The sequence below is a fragment of the Silene latifolia genome, chromosome 4 (genome assembly GCF_048544455.1).
Source record: "Silene latifolia isolate original U9 population chromosome 4, ASM4854445v1, whole genome shotgun sequence".
Taxonomy (NCBI): Eukaryota; Viridiplantae; Streptophyta; class Magnoliopsida; order Caryophyllales; family Caryophyllaceae; genus Silene; species Silene latifolia.
Window position 1 is genome coordinate 51888981 of NC_133529.1, and position 18757 is coordinate 51907737.

The 18757-nt window shown below is 38.4% G+C and overlaps 1 non-coding gene across 1 annotated transcript; it reads right to left on the minus strand.

The window, feature by feature from the left end:
- Nucleotides 1–288: 288 nt before the first annotated feature.
- On the minus strand, nt 289–395 carry LOC141654473 (small nucleolar RNA R71). Its single transcript, XR_012548032.1, has one exon. It is a non-coding gene; the product is annotated as a small nucleolar RNA R71 (small nucleolar RNA).
- Nucleotides 396–18757: the final 18362 nt, after the last annotated feature.

An 18757-nucleotide genomic window follows, 5' to 3' on the forward strand; every position in this document is an offset into this window, starting at 1 on the left:
TTCATTGCCAAATCCGTTTTCATACAATTAGTTGAGAAAAGTCAATTTGGAGGGATGCCTAGTGAGGAACCTCATCTACACATGGAGACTTTTTGTGACTATTATGATGGAATTTCCCAAACGGGGGTAACTCAAGACCAAATTCTATCGGTATTGTTTCCTTTTTCATTGATCGGAACCGAAAAACAATGGTTGAAAAGCATAGACAAGGCCACTCTTGGAATTGATTCATAGAAGAAGTTATCACTTGCCTTTTACAAGAAGCTCTACCCTCCGGAGAAGACCAACATGCTAAGAGCCCAAATCACCGGATTCAAGTAAAGAGATGAAGAGTCTTTATATGAGGCATGGGAAAGATTCAAAGATACATGTCGCTCTTGTCCTCATCATGGATTAAGCGAATGGTTTCTAGTCCAACAATTTTGGAATGGGTTGTATGAAGATTCAAGGAATGTGCTCAACATGGATTCTAATGGAAGATTCACCGAGGTAGATGACAACCAAACTTTGGCAAAGATAGATGAGATGGCGGTTCATAACTCTCAATGTAGTAGGCCAAGAAAAGCTACTAGGGGAGGGAGACATGAAGTTGACTCCGTCACACAATTGAGTGCTTATTTGGGTGCCCAACTAAGTTCCCATATTAACACAATGAACTTGAAATTTGAGAAGGTAGTAGCCAAGATGATGTTGGAGTAGTTGTCCTCCACAAATAGTGCGTGATCACATTAAATCTCATTAAGGAATATGCATGGGATATTCATTGGCAATACTAGTCAGTTGATCAATGTATATCGGTAACGGTTGGCCATCTAGGGTTTGACGTTACTGTCGTGAGACGACGGTGTTCAGCTGATCCCTTTCGGTCACACCTAAAGGAATGAGCCCCAACACGAAAACTAATTAATTGTATGTGATACAGTTTAATTAGTCCCTTGATAAATTGACTAAAAAGTTAGTCGATTAATTTATTTTAGAGAGATATCGAGTTGTGAACTCGAGGCACGAAAATTATTATTTAATTATACGATAATTGAATAATTAATTAATTGAGACGGGAATTAATGATTAAACGGTTAATTGTTAAATTAGTACTAATTGACTAATGTGATTAGTATTGGTACGTAAAATATATGTGTAGCTGTACATGTATATTTACGGAGTGTTTTAGACGAATTTAATTAGGAAGCATTTTAATATAAATCGATGTTTAAATAAAATTTACACGTATTTGTGCAACAAATATAAGAACCAAAATGGACCCGTAAATAGGTCATTTTTGGACCGTGTAAGTGAATGTGGTAGTGTGTGTGTTGCTTTAAACACCATCGTTTCTCTTACACATTTGACTTCCCATTGTGCTTTTTGTTCTTACCCATACAAATGAGTATTGGGTGGAATAAAATAAGAAAGAAAAACACTCCACTTTCTCCTCTCCCAACCGGCCTCCCTACCTATCACTCCCCATTTTCATTGTTTATTTTTCCTACTCACTAGTTCTTGAATATGGAAAATAAAATATTTCTTCTCTCTAAAAATCAAAAGACTATTATTAAGAGTTAATAATTCAAAACAAAATTACTAAGAGTGTTAGTAATAGATTTGTATATTATTTCAAGGGCAATCTTACATAATATCTAGTTAATATTAGTAAGATTTTAGGGTAAGTTCTTGGGTGCTTAAGAGAGGAGGTGTTCTACCTTGGACACTTGAAGATGGAGGATCTTGCCAATATGAATAGCTCAAGAACAACCAGGATGGGTGATCTTGGTTGTGCCCAATACTACCATACTCAATGTAAGGAGAAATTGTTTTTCCTTAATTTTTTTAAAAGGCTTATATATTACATGCATATTACATAGATCCAATGATTTCTAAAATAAAGATTTTGATAACCTAATTAGAGAGGTCTAATTTTGGGGTTATGGTCTTTCAGATGAATGAGGCCTCTCAATTATCCAAGCAACATCAACATGTCAATGCCATGGTGGCAACATCTTGTATCCACAATGGAGTATGTGAGAATTGTGGAACTTTGGGACATGATTAACAAGAGTGTAGGGCACAAATGAGCAAGTGAATGCTTTCCAAGCATACAAGAATGACACCCCTTACTCCAACTATTACAATAAAAACACCAAATTTCACCCAAACTTCTCATACAAAAGCCAAAATGTTCAAAATCCTCAACCAACATACACCCCACCTCCAATGAGAAATCCTACTCAAAGACTATATTTCAATCAAAACCAAGGATTCCAAAACCAACCGTCTTATAATCAATCCAATGACCAAGCTTTTGATGTTCAAAAATCGTTCCTTTAAATGCAAAAGAGCCAACAAGAACTTTTAACTCAAATGCAAAGAGATAGCCAAGCCAAAGACACTACCATCAACAATATCCTTTCTTATACCAAGTTGTTGGAAACACAATTGTCCCAATTGGCCTCTTCAAGTTCCCAAAGACAAAAAGGACAATTACCTCTGCAAGGTAATCCTCCTACAAGACATGAGACCATCAATGCCATTCACTTGAGGAGTGCTACACGATATAAGGGACCTAGAGTGCCAATTGAAGAGGATGTTATTGAAGAAAGTGTCAAGACAAGAGATGTGATGGAACCATTGAGGAGAAATCCTAGAGTAGTGGAACTAACTACCAATAAATCATCAAAGAAGAGAAATGAAGAGAAGGCCAAAGAGGTTGATAAAGAGCCTATTGTGATTAGACTCCCATTTCCATGTCGCCAAGCCAAGCCCAAGCTTGATGAAAAACTTGGGAAATTCATGGAGATAGTGAAGAACCTGGAGGTTTCCATCCCATTCACGGAGTTAATCAACCATGTTCCGGCCTATGAAAAATACATGAAAGATATCCTTACCAAGAATAAGTCCATTAGGAAGTTAGAAACCATCGCATTCACAAAGATAAGTAGCGCCATACTTCAAGTGAATTCCCCACCTAAACTCAAAGATCCGGGAAGCTTCTCCATTCCATGTACCATTGGTGATACCACAATCAACAAAGCACTATGTGATCTAGGTGCAAGTGTGAGTGTCATGCCATATTCGGTATGTGAAAGGTTAGGAGTGGGAGAACTCAAGTGCACTAACATAACTCTATAAATGGTGGACCGAACAACAAAGAAAGCACTTGGGGTATGGGAAAATGTGCTCGTGAGGATTGGAAAGTTTTTCATACTGGTGGACTTTGTTATTGTTGATATGGAGGAATATTCCAATATTATAATCATTCTAGGAAGACCATTCCTACAAACCACCGAAGCGGTGATTGATGTAAAGCACGGGATGCTCACACTAGAAGTGGGTGATGAAACAATTACCTTTAATCTTGATAAGACTATGAGAGCTCCCAACTTGTTTGAACCATGATTTATGGTTGATCACTATAGCCGAGAAGGTGATAAGAAGAAAATGGAATCCCCATTCAAGGGTCATGTCAAAGATGGAAATCCTAGCAAGTGGGGCAAATAAACACCGCTCAATTGTAAGAATGATGTTGATGATATTGAAGTAGCTCTATTTGGAGAGCATGTAATTTTTCTTAACAATAATGAGAGCTTGAAAAGCTCACCCCTCATGACAAGAATCGATGAAGGCTTTATTGGCCATGACAAACAAGAGTTGCTCTTGCCAACTTATGATCCTCCCAACATAGGGAAAGAAGCAAGGGAAGTATATGGTCAATGAAATGACGAATTTGAAGGATTTGTTAACCCTTACATTGGAAATGCTATGACCCTACACCAAGGCTTTGTAGATCCTTGTCACCACTTTGAATCGGGCTACTACATGAATGAAGACAAGAATGTGCCAAGGTCTATGCAAGATCTTTATCATGACAATGAATAAGCCTTTGATTACTTCTACAAGGCGCTGAGCAACATCAACAACGGCCTTGCTTTACCTCCTTGACACCTCTCAAAAGAAGGAGAGTTTGGTGAAGTTCTCCCTAAACCACCATTTGTAAATATTCTAACCTCTTAACTTGCATTTCATTTAACTTGTACATTACTCAATTTTTGCATTGCATTTTATATGCTTTGTTTGTAGAATTTGTGTGACATGAGAGCACATGAGGGAGGGATTTTAATGTGTTTTAAATGTGTAGTGTTTGATGATCAAGTGTGGGGAAGCAATTGCCTAGGCTAGCCAAGCCTTTGTACTGCACCCCATGATGGAAGATTAAGAAATGAAGAAGCAAAGATTGCGGGAAAGGGATCCCCACGGGCAAACGTGAGCTCGTGGCGGCTGAAACAAGAGCAAAGAAAAAAATTGAGCTGCAACAGAATCTGCTCGAGCTAGCTTCAGGACGGGCGTCCCAGCACTCAGCACGCTCGAGCTGAGCTCAGGTCGAGCGTCCCCAATGCTTAACAAAAAAAAATCTGATTGAAAATCCGCCCGTCCCCAAAGAAGGTCGAGCGTCCCCAACCTGCTATATGACTAAAACACGGGATTTCTTAGTTCAAATCCTCATTTCTATTCTTCCCCAAACACAAACACAACACATTCCCTCACTACAACAATCAAACTCATCATCTAAAATCACAAATTACTCAACCAAATTCACTCAAATCAATTGCAAACTTGCTCAATATCAAAACAAATCACTCCTTTGTCAACAAAAAGACCTTCAAACATCAAAATCTTCACAAAAGCAATCAAAATTTCAAGGGTTTGAGTAAAATCCAAAAGCCCCAAATTGATTAAGCAATTGATTGAAATTACAAGAAAGCAAGAACATTCAAGCATAATCAAGGTTTGTTGACATCAATTTTCAAGGAGAATCATCATGTCAAGAACAAAGGACAACACCAAAGCACCTAATTCCCAAATTCTCTCCAAGACAAAAGGCTATAGCATCTAAAGCTTTAGTGGTGGTTGAGCAACAAAGGGTACAACATCATCAACCAACAACAATAATGTCCAAATGAAGAGACCTCCTCGATTGTGGTACCTCCTTACCCCTTTGCCTACGAAGAGTTCACAAAAAACGATCCTATGTTGTGACGGGCAATGATTACTTGACGCAATTCATAAAGCATATCCATAAAGAAGCTTACAAAGATCAGATGAATGCATACTACGCCCAATATCCACCCCTCTACAATCTTTCTAGGCAAGGACTCCTTGATCCAAGGAGTTCTTTGCCGGATTGGGTGGATAGGAAAGTATTCTTTCCTCAAGCTTCTTAAGATGAAAAAGGGGGATAACCGAGTTATGGAGTGAGGAAGTTGATGATAAGGATGAGGAAGGTAGTGAGTCAAGCCACGATGATGATGAGCAAATTTCAAGTGAAGAAGAAGAAGAAGAAGAGGATGATGATGATGCCTCCGTGTCCATGGAGGGAGATGATGATGATGATGAAATGAGTGAAAGTTGATTTTTGACAAAGCATGAAGGAGGACAACACAAATCCGCGGTTGATGGCTTATACTAGCATCTCGACCTATACCATTGTGAGTCTCCTACCCCTCCTTTTGCTTTGTTTTTATCATATTTACATAAATTCCTTAACTTGTTTAACATCTATTTTAGATCATTTAGAGAGTCATTTTGGACTCTTTGATGGCTAAGAATTTTTGGGTCCTGGTAACATCAAGGGACTCACACCTCAGTAACATTGAGGTGACTATATTTTTAGCTCCCACCATAAAGAATCCAAAATGACAAAGTAACCTTTCATGCATTGCGTTTGCATGCTTGTGAAAAAATTCCCCTATATTTGCACTACAAAAAATGTTTTGTTCGGTTTGGGGAAGTTCATTCATAAGCAACCCGAGTTAATTTAAATTAGCTCTCCGAACAATAGAAAGCATGCATCACATAGCTTAGTTTAGTTTGCATCACATGTAAATACTCATCATATGTAAATATTTCACATATAGTGTGCATTTTGTTTAGAATCATGCATCTCATATCATATCATGCATTTGCATAATTTCCTATCGTTTTGCCCATTGAGGACAATTTCCATACTAAGTGTGGGGATATGAAATTCTAACTTTTAACATTCTAACATCTAACCTTTATTTCGAAAAATGATAAAAATTTGAAAATTTAAAAATCCAAAAACATGTTTTTTTTGTAGTGTAGAATTGTATATATTTGATTGTTTGTTTGTCACTCTTATCACATTGGGATGACTATGCCACATTCGAGACATGAAGGATATAAAAGACCGTATGGTATGATGTTTCCAAATCTTCTTCCTCTTTAATATATGTTAATGACAATGTGGCTACATTTTGATTGATGCGGTACAAACCTATGTGTTAAGAGTTTTCATCTAGTTTATATGGCATTTTAGTTGATAGAAGCATATGCATTAGAGTTGTATATATGTTAGTTGCATCATGGCCTGTAATTGCATAGTAAAATTTTTTTGTGAAAATGCGTATTTGGGAACCTTGACAAGTGTATATAAGGCCTTTGTAGATAATTTTTCTCCTTGAGACTTTGTTTGCTAGAATACTCTCAAGACACCCTAGGATGTGTCATACTAGTATCCTTTGACCCATGGACTAAGGCCTAGTTAAGAGTGCCTTGTGGTGTGATAACTTCTTGGCTACCGTTTATTCCAAGGTGACCCTTGATGCCATGCAACCGTCCTTACACGTCTATCATCATCTTTTGTCAACAAAAAGGGAATGGGCACAAAAATGTCAAATTGAGTTCAAGTTATCAAATGTCAAATGTTTTCAATTGCATCAATGAAATGAGGAGCAAAAATGTTCAAAAATGCAAGTTTGAAATATGAAAATGCCAAACCTCAAAAAATGGCATGAAATGTTCTTACTTGTGAAATGCTACAAAAATGGGGGGAAAATAAACCCAAAATCAAACTACTATCATGAAACTCATGTACATTGAAACCCTTTTATCCATAGATGTCTTGTTGTGAGTTGAAAGGGTGGAGTGAGACCCGCTAATTGTCTCACATCGGCTAGGTTATAAATAAAGGTCATAGTTTTAGTCACCTTTTTACTCGGGACGAGCAATGGTTCGGTTTGGGGTATTTGATGTGACTCATATTTGCACACATTTAGTCCCCTTACTAGCCTCGTTCTTATGCTTTCTTGCAAGCATTAGGGTAGTTTCTTATTTTTAGCTTCCTACATTGCATATTCTTTGAGATTTTGTGTCCTTGGTAGTTGACGTGAGAGTGTCGTTTTACACCCAATCAAAACACATTTATAATTCTCAACAAACAACTAGTTAGTGGTAAGTCGAGGTCGATCCATGGGACGGTGTGCTTTGGGTTCTAAGTCTATCTATCTCAATTTATGCTAGTGTCACAATTTGTTTGGGTTTGTAGTTGTGTTCTAAACTAATGAAAGCAATGACGTAAAACAAGCAATTAAAGGAGGGATGTAAACAAATGACTAAAAATGCTAGGATATCATGGGTTCATAAGGGATTCATTGGAGTTGACCATACAAACATATTCTCAAATTATAAGCAATCAATTAATGTTGTGGAGGAACCGAGTTGGTGTATGTCTTACAGTTCTTAGGAAGAGTTGGGTCCCGGAGCCGAATCGATTAGATTGTACAACACCCACAAGTCGACTTAATTTCCTCCTTATCACTTCTATGCATGGTCTAACAAGACTCGAGTTGGTTTATATCTTACAAGTCAAGTTGAATAGATAAGAGATGGTTATAAATGAAAGGATTCATAGGCTTAGCATTTCATCAAACATAACATGTGCATAGGTTGACATCACAACAAGCAAGCAAATTAATTATGAAAACATATTAAATTAAGCATGATTAATCCCCATGTTTGTTTCCCTTAATTACCCATTAATCCTAGCTAAAGGACTCCTCACTCATTATCATGGAAAACATGTCATTAATGGTGTCAATCATTACAACAAGTATAAACATGATAAGAGCTTAAGGAAATAAACAATAAAAGGGTAAAGAGTAAAAGAATTATACCAAACTTGAGATGATCCAAATAATAAAGCGAAGAATAAAAGAAGAGAACTTGATTGATTGATGAAGAGTTGTCAATCCTCCAATAATAACCCAATAATCTTCAATTACCCAAAAGTAATAAACTTGAACAATAATTAAGGCTAAATTAGTAATTAACAATTCTAAGTTCTAAGTAGGGAAATGCAAGTATTTCGGGGAGATGCGCATCCTTGCTGAAGACGCCGAGGGACGCTCGTATGCAAGGGTGGGACGAGCGGATTGTAGGCAGGTTGGACGAGCGGCCGAGGGTCGGGACGCTCGGATTCTGGGGTACTTGGACGAGCGGCTTCCTGCTTTGGACGCCCGGATTGTTGGTTCAGAATGCTTCCTCTCGCATACTTCTTATTCTTGAAACATTGGTCTTTAGTTCTTGCCTCTTCTTTACACTCGTTCTACCAAGATCGTCAATGTCCTTCCAAATAAGCTCAAGAGACGGGAATTTCCGCCTAATTGTCTCCTTTCCTACAAAACATATGAAATGCACTAGGAAAGCAAAATAGAAATCATTTGACGGACAAAATGGCTATGGAATGTTATAATAGTATGCAAAATAGGCTCAATTAGGGGACTAAATGTGCGCAAATACGAGTCACATCAAATATCCCCAAACCGAACCTTTACTCATCCCGAGTAAAGAGGTGACAAAAACTAGGACCCTTATTCAAACTAACCTACTAATATAACCGATGTGAGACAATTAGCGGGTCTCACTCCGCCCCTTCAACTCACAACAGGACAACCATGAGGTAGGATGCCTTCTTGCAAGGCAAGGTGGGTCTTGCCAAAATGGCGACACATCCAAGCACACAAAATCAAGTAATGGATGCATCTACAAAAGAATAGCCACTTTCCTCATCTAAGTGGCGGGAATTATCTAAAGGGGAAGCAATTCAAGGGTACACACTCCTTCATAGATATGGTTTCTTCAAACTACTAAGCCTAGAAAGATACCAATAAATCACCTCCAAGTTGTGTCAAGCTAGGGTACCTTTGTCCTCAATTGTTAAATGGTTTCGTCAAGAGTAGACTCCCTATGGTGTTAGAAACACTGGAGGATCGCGGAATTCCCCTTCTTGCCTAGACAAGAAGAAGGGTCGTCTTTTCTCTACCATGCACAAAAGTGGATACGATGGAAAAGGGATCAATAGTATTTGAGTTTCATTTGGGAGTTCGCTTTTGTTGTTGTTTTTCCCCCCAATTTCTTGTGGCATATAACATTTGAGAACACTTTCTTTTGCCATTTCTTTTTGATTTTTGGCATTTCAATACTTGACAACTTTTCAACTTTTTGCATTTTCTTTTGAACATTTTCAAAGTCACCTCAATTAGTAACGAGGGTGCCTTATATTTGAAGCATAGGATTTTTCATTTTTGTTACTCCTCTTTTATTTTGATGCAATTTGCAAACTTTTTGACTTTTCATTTCATTTCTTGAACTCAAATTTGAACATTTTTGGTGCCCATTCCCTTTGATGACAAAATGTATGGTAGAACATGGATGAATGATGGTTGCATGGTTTCAAGGGTCACCTTGGAATAAACGGTAGCCAAGGAGTTATCACACCACAAGGTACTCTTGACTAGGCCTTAATCTATGGGTTTAAGGATACTAGCATGACACATCCTAGGGTGTTTTACAAGTATTCTAACAAGCAAAGTCTTAAGAAGAAAAAGCATCTACTAGGGCCTATATACACTTGTCAAGCATCCCAAATAGATGGTTTCACAAAAAATTTCCTAAATGCAACTATATGCCATGATGCAACTAACATTTATACATCCTAATGCATATGCTTCTACCAACTAGCATGCCAAATAATCTAAAAGCAATCCTAAATTCATATTGTTTATACTGCATCAATCAAAATAAAGCCACATAGTCATTAACATAAAGAGGAAAAAGGAGATTGGAAAGATCATACCATGCGGTCTTCAATATCCTCATGTCTCGGATGTGGCGTAGGCGATCAATGTGACAAAGGATAGACAAACAAACAAGTATATACAATATATACAATTCTACACTATAAAGGAATGAACATTTTTTTGGTTTTTCAAATTTTTCAAATTTTTATGGATTTTTATTTTTATGAAATTAAAGAACATATTTTTGTGTTTTTTCGAAATTTTTCAATTTTTATGTATTTTTTTGGAATATAAATTCCCATCCCCCACTTTATTTTGTACATTGTCCTCAATGTACATGTAGGAGTAGGAATGAAAAAGAAAGTACATGTTTTTTGGATTTTTGAATAAATGCAATGATATGAATGAATGCAAGCTCTAACTAAATGCAATTCTATATGACATATATAATAAATGAATGCAATCTACACTATACTAGATGATGCATGATAAATGCTTAAGTCACCTATGATCAAACCTCCCCAAACCGATTTAAGCACTATTTCTAGTGTAGAAAAGGATGGGATTGGTCATTAGTGGCTATGAATTCTAATCTATATGCAATTATTTTACATGAATCATGTGAGATATATTATAATGCAACTATACTATATGAACTAACTAATATAAATGCAATATGAAATATAATACAAATGCAAGTGAAGGCTAAACTAAATGCACTACACTATACAAAAGAGAGAGGGAGAGAAGAGTATCATACAAATGGAGGTGGTGAGGTAGGCATCTCTCACTCGTCATCATCATCTTGGTGGTAGCCATACCTACTAGAACTTCCTCCTTGGTCATATCCTCCTCCTTGACCAGAGTATCCTCCACCTTGACCATCAAAGTTCCCGGCTTGGTTCCCTTGATTAGGGAACAAAAGATGTGGTTGAGCCCAAGATGGTCGAGGGCCATTAGGGTCGATATACCCTAATTGTGCCATTTGATAGTACTGAGGATAAAGGGCCATGTATTTATCGACCCGCCCATCGTGTACTCCGAGATTAACCTTCTTCATAAGGTTCATCAAGTCATGCATATCCGGAGCATTGGGGATTTGTGGTGCGAATGGCGTATGAGGAGTAGGGTATGGTGGGATAGGCACATAGGATGGTAGGGCAATGGGCCTTACCGGCATCCCGCGAGGCGGTGGAGGTTGGCGGGGTACTTCTTCTCTTTGAGGGGGGTTGGCGAGGATTTGGATGTCGAGAAGGTAGCTCGCCCTGGGCGAATACGGGCTCAACCTTGGGTCGGTACCGGGTATATTCCACCCCGAAAGAATAATAGAGGAACACCCTTTTGTGAACCATTCTACACTCCCATTTTGAGTGTAGGCACACCACCGGTGGTGGTTGAAGACAGCGTCCTCATCAATCAAAGTACTACCCTCAAGAGGTGTATAAGTCCCATGGGTGTTGAACCCGGGACAAAGGTAGTTTGCCAAGATAGTAATTAGACCTCCCATCACGAAGGTCTTAAGTTGGGAGTTCTGTTGAGAGAAATCATAGAATCTCGTAAGCATCTCAAGGGGGGTATTGAAGTTATACCTCCTTGTCCCCCGGACATTTAGATAGGACTCAAGGAATTTCAAGTCGAGGAGAGTGCACCTATCTTGCTCATATCCCCCATTAATGGTGCCGGCTACGAAACGTTCGGTGATCCGAATCACCGGGTGTTGAATAGCAAAGGTGTAGCATTGTTTTTGGTGAATGAAATCCCTCCCGGAAATAGCCTTCCATACTAGGTCCACATCAAAGTCGAAGGGTTTGTTGATGTTGGTTGTTGGTACAACAAGACCAAAAATTTGAGCAAATTGGTCAAGTGATAGGCTATGGTCAAGGTTGCATAACCGGAACTCCATACCAACATTGTTCCTTCTGTTCGAAACAATACGAAGGCTACTCAAAAATTCCAAGGTAAGGCTAAGGTACGTCTCTTCATGGGCATGGAATAATTTCCCAATCCCCAAACCGTCAAAGAACATTTTGGTTTGGTACCTTATACCTAGGATTTCTAACACCCTAGTATCAATAAACTGAGTCGGTTCGTAATGCTTACCTAGCAACTTGACGAACTTGGCGCAATGGTCATCGGATGTGAAGAGTACCTCCGGAAAGTACTCAAGTTGCTCCACCCCTCCTCTTATAACGGGATGAAAGCTTCTTGGTACCATCATTTGTTGAGGGGATGAAGAAGATGAGCCCTTGCGTTTCGTGGTAGCGGCTTCAACGAGCTTCTTGGCTTTTGACAAGTCTGTCGTGTACCTATCAAAAATAAACTAACTAAACTAACTATATAGTTAGGGAAGTCAGGTCGATCTCCTCAGGGACGCAAGATATCTGTAGAAGTCCGTCTATTTGGTCACAAATGGGGGGTTGTTTAAATTGGTTTTCTACACTAAAGGTTTAAAGGAAGAGAAGTAGAGAAAAGAGCAGTAAAAACAGAGAAAGATGATGAACTATCAGATAAAAGGGGACATGTCAGGATTTCGGTTCACTACGGTAGTCTAGTGACTCAACTGCAAACAACTTAGACAAATTAATGCGAGACGGATATGGAAAGGTCCTTTCGGTCCACTTTGTATCCTAAAATACCACTAACTTAACTTCCGTCCTCGCCAGGGTAGTCTACTGTTCATAGCAGGCCTATTTAGTCCAATCTTTCGATCTAGGATTAATTTTAGCCAGATTAAAGGGGTGACTCAGAAGCGTGCACTCAACTAAGTCGGTAAAATACAGTTATATTGCTATGTTGACAGAATCTCACAATTAATTCTTCTAAACTATTTACTACATCGTCACATTTCTATCGTAGATCCCCTAATCCCAACATGAAAGAAGTTTAGCTACTCATATCGCTATTATTACTATCAAAACTAACAGAAGATAAATAACCAGCATTCAACATATTAAAACGATAACTAAATTGCATAAGAGTGAATTAGGGCAAGGGAATAAATGAAGTAAACAAGCAATTAAAGCAAATGAAATAAGGATTATTATTAATAAAGGAGGAAGAGATTACAATCGTGCGAATCCGGCGTAGAGAACAATCAAATCCGAGCGAAATAATCCGAGAAATAAAGAATAGGTCATAATGACCTAGCTAATACGTGCTTAAATAGGAAAATAACTAAGTTTATCAACTTAAAACAACTCATGGGCTAATTAAAGCCCACGCCGACAGAAACCACTCGATCGAGTGGAATAAAACCACTCGATCGAGCAAAACTCCATAAAATCTACTCGATCGAGTAGATTAGTTACTCGATCGAGTAACCTCTCTTTTCAGCACTTCTGGATCGAGTAGAAAAGTACTAGATCGACCAACCATGGCTATAAAAACTACCCGATCGAGTAATAAAACCACTCGATCGAGTCTTCTTCCTTCAATTCAGCCTAAACTCGTGCCCGACTGCCTCGTAAACCGTGCCTTCACGCATTCCAATGCAGTATCTCACTTTGGAAAATCCCGTCTCCTCTAAATGCATGCAAAAAGGACGAAAAATGGTACGATTCCACTACTTTCGCGTTCATTTCTACAAAACGGACAAAACGAACCAAAGTAGCCAATTCGGGGCATAATACTATATAAACAGTACAAAAATGCATAGAAATACGTGCTAAAATAGGCTAAAAAGACTATACATTATGCACGTATCAAATCTCCCCAAACCGAACCTTTACTCGTCCTCGAGTAAACTAAAATGCAACTAATGGAACGGAAATGATAACTCAGAGCTAGCTTAACTTGTCTACTTGAACCAGTTTAATGCAACAAAAACTAACAGTTATAGCTAAGCAGTCAATACGCAAACGAGGTATAAGTTGTTTAGAAATACAGCTGACCTATCGACCTTGCAAGACCAACAAAATCGGCCTCTCACGTGGTCACTCTTCTCTCATGAAGCAAAGGGTGAATGTTATATGTAAAAGAGAGAAGGAAAGGACAGTCACTCACCTAACTGCGACCTACATAACATGCATGCAACAAAAATGAAAGACAATTCAAGTACTAATGCACACACTCCAACCAATAATGGCCGTCACAGCCGAGGGCTTACAAATAATATGGGAATAGTGAGGTTCAGGTGAGAAAGGCAAAACATGTTATGGTAATGTGGAGGTAAAAGCGTCAAGCTAGTTCCTAACAGGACCATAATGAAACCATCCGAATCTCAACTGACTGAAAAACTAAATACAAGTGCCCTTCATTTGGCACACAGCTCACTAAACATCATACACAATCTCCTCAAAAATATGGAATAAGAATGGAGGAGTTAGACGGTCACAAACTTTCCTTTTTTAACACCGTCTAAATGAACCAAATGAAATAAATCAAACCTTCTTTTTTTCAAACTTCTTTTTTTTTTCTTTTTTCTTTTTCACGTGAATCAACCTCATTTTTTTTTCATTTTTCATTTCATTTTTTGTTTTCTTTCTTATTCACGTTTTCTTTCTTTTTTTTTTCTTTTCAATTTCTTTTTTTTTCTTTCCTTCTATTTACACCAACTCCATACAAAGAGATATGGGCCAAACTGCAAACGGAAAAACATACCACAAAAGACATACTAACTAGCTTGACTAGGCAGGCTCAGTTTGAGATGTAGCTAATGGGTCAAAAAGGCATGTTTTGGCTAAAGTGGAGCTAAATGGGTGAAAAATATGAGAAAAGGGGAAAATTTGCAAGCACCTCCCTGCATGTGACACCAACCACAAACCCAAATATGTGCATTTGACAAGAACTTGAATGTCATAAAAGTGCAAAAATTATGAACATGCTATGCAAGGAGTACTACTCTCAATTCCTAATGAACTGGTCATGAATGTCACCAGTTATGGGCTCTAAACCTCAGAATTTATGGAGTAGTTTGCCAATTTATAGGTCAAGTCTAACCAGTCAGCTATATTTGAACAAAAACTCGTAGACTATGCGTATGACAAAGCTAATAACTGCCAAAAGAAGTGCAAGGCCCAAGCAAAATGACAAGTTATAGTGCAGTTTCATCACGGAAATCTACCGTTCCGACTCAACCTATATGCAAAAATAAACGTGAATAATTTTGAATTTTTGAATTTTTCTAATTTTTTTGGTTTTTTTTTTTTTTGAAATAAAGAAAAACAAATGCAAGCTGAAAAATATAATCGTGAATGCAAAACAAATGCAAATGCAGACTCAAAAGGATGCAATACCCTCCCCAAACCAAAACGGACAACGCCCTCGTTGTCCTCCAGCATACACCAGCATATATATACAGGGGAACGAGAATATACAACAAATAGAGAATAAAAGCAATAAAATAAAAGGAGACAAAAATAAAAGAGTAAGATATACATACAAAACACGAACTTCCCCAAACCAGCCAGAAAACTGGGGAAGTGAGTAGACCAGTAGCTACTCATCAGCCTTGTCGTCGCGGACGTCCTCCACCGTGAACTCCGGATCCTCCTCCTCCTCTCTCCTCCTCCTCTGCTCAGCTCGAGCTCTCTCCGCTGCCGCCGCCGCGTCCTCGTCCTCCTCCTCCTCCTCAGCATACTCCGGGTAACCCTCAGCTGGGTACCGGTAGAAGGAAGGGTGTGGCCAACCCTCTAGGATCGGACGGTGTCGCCTCAAGTGGTACTCGTACAGAGGGTGCAAGATAAGAGCTAAGTCCCTCTCCATACGAGCCTGTCTCACTGCGGGTAGTCTGGGTGAGAGTCGAGGGAGTTGTCCCCTCGGACAGTGACCGTGCCAGAAGTAGAAGGAGCAGCAGAAGTAGAGGTAGCAGGAGCTGGCGTAGAGCAGGAACGTCCATGACCTCGGCCCCGGCCTCTAGAACCCAAAGTAGAAGCCCGTGCAGTGACGGTGTGAGGAACTAGAGCTGCTCTAAAGGCTGCTGCAGCTGCAGGCGAGTCCGCCACAGGTGTGCTCACCGTGACTGGAGTAGAGGCTGTGGCTGTTGTGACCACCACTGACGAAGAAAGACTAGCAGCAGTGCTAGCAGTGGTGGTGTCGTGACTGAAGGGGCAGCCGAAACAGAGCTAGCAGCAGTGCTAGCTGGCGTAAAAACAGTACCGGCGGCTGAAACTAAGAACACAAAAGTGCTGGCCGGTGCGGAGACGGTAGTAACAGCAGGGAGTACCGTCTCAGACAGATACAAAGACGGACTAGCAGAAGAACTCGACGAGGGCAGCGAACTAGAATCCATCCTGTATAAATAGGGCAGGGGAATTGATAAGATAACAGCGGCTAAACAGCATGAAAAACAGCGTGAAAAACAGCATGGCAATTCCCATACAGTCGAAAAATTCGACTTCAGCCCGAAAATTCCCAAGATTTCCTCAATAATTCGAATTGAAGCATGTAAACAGCGATAGGGGCGGGATAGCAAGCAACAACAGCAGCAATTAAGCAACAAAAGAAGTTGACTAAGCATATGAGAGCAGCAAAAACCAAGTCATACAGTCGAAAACCAGGTTTCAGTCAAATATTTCGACTGTAAAGACCCCTAAACGCAAATTTCCTGTAAAATTCGAATTAATCATGCAACAAACAGTGAGGAGACGGGAATGATCATCAAGCAAGACAGATAAGGGCAAGCAATGATAGTTAAAGTCGAAAAACCCGACTAAACAAAGAATTTCGAAACCCTAACCTAATTTACCTCATAAAAATGCGAAATTAATGAAATTAAAATGCCATGAGGTGTAGGAATTACTTACTTGATGAGAATGAACCTACAAATTACAATTAATCTTCAAACAACAAGAAAAAATGGCGATTTTTTGATCGAAAAACCGCCAACCCTAATCCCACTAATAAACCGTGTAAAATAGCACAAATCAAGGGGAAAACAAAGGGCTTTGAATGATTAATTAACAAAGAGCAAGATGTAGGTGACGGATTTGGAAAACGGGCAAGAAATATGAGGGATTTGGGGGTGTTTTTAATCGCAAATAGGAAGGGAGGTCAAAAAATTGGGGAAGAATGAAATAAGAATCCAAAGTAAAGGAGTTAAAGGAAAAACTCCCTGCGTCTCTTGCGATTTCACTCGATCGAGTGGTTTAGAACTACTCGATCGAGGACTTTGATAATTCATCCACTCGATCGAGTAGAATTTTACTCGATCGAGAATTCCCCTTTTCTGCTTTACTCGATCGACTGGTATGACATTACTCGATCGAACAGAATCCACTCGATCATGTACAAAAAGTACTCGATCGAGCTCTTTTCCTCGTGTAAGCTCTTGTATTCGCCTTTATTCCTTTGAATTTGCGTAAAAATTCCACAAACCTGCATAAAAACACTTGCAAAAATATCCCAAAATACCAAATACGTAAAGTAACAGTCTATAGTCTCTAATCTACGCTAAAAATTGTCTAAATTCTAATTGTCCTAATTAAAAGCTGAAGGAAAAGTAGATCTAAATACTTACATATTCATATATGTCATGATTTAATTTGTCATAAAATTAAATATGGATTTTATGCATGCAAACAAGTGAATAAAATAGAGGAGAAATCATGTTCTTACATTGGATGTTTCGGTTTTATGGGCACAAAAGAAATCTCCTTTTCTTTTGTTCTTGAGCTTTCCTTTAGTGGAAGAACCAAGATCCAAGTATAGGACCTCTCCCTAAGCTTAATACCCAAAGCTTTCTCTTAATAAAATTAATATTATAGGAACTAGTACAATATTAATTTAGTAGAAAATTGATCCAAAATATTATAATACACTTAATATTTCGGTTTATAGAGAGAAGAAGAAGAGGATTATTTTTCTCTCTAGAATTCTAATTTTGGATGAGTGTTGGAATGAATTTGTGTTACACAACATTTTGTATATTATTAGGTAAAATATGAAAAAACCATGATGGTTTTTGTCTTCTCAAAAACGGGTGGAAGGGGGGCTTTTAGGGGAGCCAATGCATGCACACATTTGTCTTCACAATGTTTAATAGGGTTGCATGGCTAGGCAATTAGGTAATCATTGTGTTTACTAATAAATTAAACAACACAATATTAGCCTAATACCCCTTTAATTTCGGTACAATTATAATATGGAGTCCATATTATTTTTGTCAATTTCTCAATATGTAACATGTCACATGTTACATAAAATTGTTATGTATTTTTAACATATTAAAAATCAACGTATTAATAAAAATACGTCATATACAAAAATTGACTTAGTAATTTCATAATTACTTGTATCAAAATATTTTACCATTTATAAATCACAACAGATTGTATTTATAATAATTCATTCAATTCCGATTGTTTCTTTAAACAATAATTTCATCCGAGTAATGATACAATTCGACTACTCAGACCGTATCTCATTTAATCACATTTTAATATGATACGTAAATTATACATCCAAAATCGTCCGTCAATTTTCAAATAATTTAATTAACTCGTAACGATATACGATTAATTAAATAATCAATTAAGAGTGTTGCCCTATAGGTATGACCTAGGGGGTCAACTGATCACCACCGTCGCACGACAGTAATGTCAAACTCTAGTCAGCCAATCATTACCGATATATGTTGACCAGTTGACAGTAACAATATTACTTCCCAATTGTATTCTTTATAATGAGATTTAAACATGTGATCATCATGATCAACAGTCGTGATCGCATTATTGTCGGAGGACACATATTCCAGAAATCTCCCACTTGTCCTCGACAAGTGTGCGTCACCAATTCTCTTGTCCTATTACTATCTCCCACTCAATGCAAGGTGTCTTTCAGGTCGTACTTGCAAGTGATCATATCGAGAGTGGTTTCCTCGATCTGGAGAATAACTGATTGACCGGACTTATCTATCATAGATACTTTCCGAGCGTGGCCACGCATTT